This window comes from Hemitrygon akajei, unplaced genomic scaffold, assembly GCF_048418815.1.
Source record: "Hemitrygon akajei unplaced genomic scaffold, sHemAka1.3 Scf000056, whole genome shotgun sequence".
Classification (NCBI taxonomy): domain Eukaryota; kingdom Metazoa; phylum Chordata; class Chondrichthyes; order Myliobatiformes; family Dasyatidae; genus Hemitrygon; species Hemitrygon akajei.
In genome coordinates, this window is record NW_027331942.1 from 124,158 (window position 1) to 128,166 (window position 4,009).

Consider the following 4,009-nt stretch of genomic DNA (forward strand, 5'->3'; position numbering starts at 1 on the left):
TTAATTTAACGGCGATTTTGATCCTATCTCGGGGAAAATGCGGACTCTCCAAATGCATCACCCGTTACCTGGTTGGAATGGCAACAGCGGATCTGATGGTGGTTATCATTTTTGCTTTAGTGGATCAGACCAACTATATCTACATTTATTCCAGATCTCTGCTCATCACTCCTGTATGCGCTCTGACAGTTATATTTGTCACTGTATCGACAGACTGTTCTGTTTGGTTTACGGTCAGTTTTACTTTCGATCGTTTCATCGCAATATGTTGTCAAAAGTTGCGAGAGCGTTACTGTACCGAGAGAACAGCAACGGTGGTTCTCGTGACCGTGGTTATAGTGAGCTGCGCAAGATGTGCCCCGTTTTACTTTGCCATTGAACCTTACGTCATTATTGACAACACGCCGTGGCGGTGCACCGTCACAGATGAATACGTTTCTTCACCATTGTGGAGAGGATACGAATTAATGGAGAGTATTTTAACACCGTTGCTACCAATCGGTTTAATCCTGGTGTTTAACGGGCTAACGGTAAGACATATCGTTGTGGCAAATAGAGTCCGCAGAAGGCTTCGGCACAGCAGCGACAATCAGAAAGATGCCGAGGTGGAAAAACGCAGGAAGTCGATGATTTTGTTGTTTTCTATATCAGCTAATTTCATATTATTTTGGATGCCCTATGTAATCCATTCCCTGAAATGGCAAGTACAAAATTATTTTTACGAGGACAGGTATTTGAGTTCCCCGGTATACATCCTACAACAATTTGCGAACATGTTGCAAGTTCTCAGTATGTGCACCAATACTTGCATCTATACACTGACACAGAGGAAATTCAGAGAAGAGCTGAGGAATGGAATGAAGTATGTGTTTACATTAAATGGCCATCTGTGTAGATAACGCCAGCCTCTAATGGCCATTCAGCGGAGTTTTCAAATAAAGCCGTTTTACAATTAACAGGTTTGCAAATATGTCATAGATTCAAACAATCATATGCCCGGTCATCCGGGATTTGCAGAATTCGCGGAAGATTGCTTACTTGATACTGTTCAGGTAGGTAGCGATACAAAGGTTCAATGCTGCTGGCGTGATTGTTACATTGTTTGAAGTACGTTCCAAACTATCACAGATACTCGACTGTCACAAGGGAATGGCTGCAGGACTTCCCGTGTTTTAGACCTTTCAAAATGGACAGGGTCGGGTAACAGAGTGTAAAGTGAGTGCGATGGCAAATCCGGGAGAGTATTGCAGATGCAGAAGGGTGGGGGGGGGTGGACATGGAGCGTTCGTTTGTTAATAAACTTTGAGCTGAACATTGAAACACAGAGCACCATTTGGAGTATATTCTATCCAGCCACCCACTGGATTAACAATAAAAACGCAACGGTGAGGATCCGATCGGGAATCGGAACCTGGACATGTGCCATGTTATTGGCAAGGACAACTGAAACTCCCCGAAAATTCTTTGGCAACCCCCCATGGGAAAAGGTTTAGGTATGGCACAATTTCTCAGTTATGTCCAGCAGGGAATGACGTAACTATATGAAGACAGGCAGACTAGCCGGCAGTCCATACCGGATGCAATATTGGTTAGGTAACGGATCATGTGACAGATCTGTCCGCGGGTCAGCATTTCAGAACGATAGGGCAGAACTCCCCGACATTTACCTTGCACGGGGATAGGACCAGGGAGCATGAAATGTACGTATTTGGGGGTCTGCAGATTATGGTGCTACCTGGCTGGGACTTGGGAAGTTCAATTGGGAAATAGCGTACTCAGGGAAATGCGCAACGGATGTGTGGAGATTGTTGAGGGAACACTGACAAGGGGCTCAGTATAGGCTTGTCCCTTTGAGGCAGGGAAAGGATGATAGCGTAAAGTAACCGTGGGAGACAAGAAAATTGGGACTATACAAGAAGAAGAAAGAGAGATACTTAAGATTTTGGAAGAAAGGATCAGATAGGGCTATGGCGAGACAAAATGCAAACAAGAAAGAATTTTAAAATTGACTTAGAAGATTTAGATGGTGACTTGGGAAGGCCTTGGCGAGTTGTCCTGTGAACAACACGAGGAGACTGTAGAGAGTGTGGGCAGATCAGAGGAAAAGCCCCATCCTAAGAACTAGTAAGGCAGGCAAGGGGGAATTGAATTAGGTGCTTTCGACGTAATCAGCTGCTGGCGACAGTAGTCTGTAATCCTGTTGATGAGTCCACCTCACCAGCGCTGATTCCACTCTAACATTGCGAGTGGAGTGTCTGTCTTGCTGTTTCTCTGTGATGACGCACCGTTAATATGATTCATTTACTTTGCTCTGGTATTTTTTTCTGGATATGATACATTAACATCAATGTCTTTTTGGCGCTGACGCTCACTGCTTGCGCTGTTACCGGAGTCAGTCGCAAACACAAATGTTGGCAATTATGCAGCGAGAAATGAACACCGATGACCCCAGCATTACAGACATTATCCGCTGCTGTACCAGAGACAGAGAAAAATCGAAAGCATTGTATCAACATTGGGTTTTATGCAAATAAATAACAGTAACGATATTACAGAGTCACCAGGTGATTTTCGAAGTTGGATTTCAGAAGGAAATTGATTCCGGGAAAAGTGCGTAGTAAGCTGCTAAACAGGGATGAACTGCGTAGTGGAGCATCACTATGCGTGTGTCGTGAAACATCAGGATATATAAAACGAGCTATTACTGAAACATGCTGTTCTCGGGTTCAGACAGAAAAACATGCAGGAACAGGGGCGGGGATTCTCTGTCATTTCATGCAGCATCAGATTACCACAAGAGTTCTGCATCAGTTCAACCACCGGACATTAGGAACAGAGTGAGGTTCCGAAGAGAGACGCATTCGAAAGGACGCCCATTCTGAAACCAGCATCAATAACTGAGCTTTCGGCTGTCCAGTGGCTTCAAGTAACAGTTGCTCAAATAACCGTGTGTCTGGGAAAGGGGATTAATGGTAGATCAGGGAGCAGTCTAGCTCTAATTGTCGAATCGCTTTGTGTGTACATGAGAATAAAGTGGTTACTTGCGCGCAGCGATGCCCTCTCCGAGGATCTGTATACAATGGATTCCATGAAAGGTCAAGATAAGGTGTCTCCACCCGAAAAGACAATTGTCCATATTCCTCCACAGATGGTACCTGACATGATAAGTTCCTCCGGCATCGCGCCGGTTCCTCGTGGTTTCATTCTAAGGAATTTCTGTGTTTACTCAGGGCCAAATCAGGAGCCGCAAAATTTAAAAGTTAATTCCAAGTTCTTCTTTTGGAATACAAAATGCTGTTTACCTAATTCATTGTTTAATTCACTGGCCAGATTTGCACAAAAATGTGGTAATTATTTCTGCCTACAACAGACTATGAGACAAATGGTCAGTGGTCCCATATTGATGCCACGCCACACGCAGCCTGACGGAAGTACCTTTACCTCGCTGGAGAACATCCCGCAATTCATTTGGGAACAGAGTCACAGAGCAGAGAATCATAGAGCAGTACGGCACTGAAACAGGCCCTTCTGCTCATCACTCGATGCTGTACTGATACTCTCCATAGTCCCGTGGATATTGCATCTGGACCATGCCAGCCATAACCCTCCTGTTCATGTTGTATCTAATTTTCTCTAAAATGTTGAAATCGGTCCTGGATCCACCATTTCCATTGGGAGTATTTCCCACACTCTCACTGCTTCAAGAAGATGCTCGGCCGCATATTGCCCTGAAATATTTCACCTTTCCTCAGTAACTTACGAGCCACTTTTCACACCAGTCAAACCTCAGTGGAAAGCGCCTGCTTATGTTTACGCTATCTATACCCTTTATATATTGGAACATTTCTGAAAAATGTTCTCTCTTCCTCCAATGCTTGAGGGTATCCGAATCTACTTCGAACCTACTCAATCTTTCCCTCTAACTCCCGTCCTCAAGGCCCGGCATCATCATTCTAACCTTTTCTATGTACTCCGTCAAGATAAAACTGGACAACAAAGATTTTGCGTC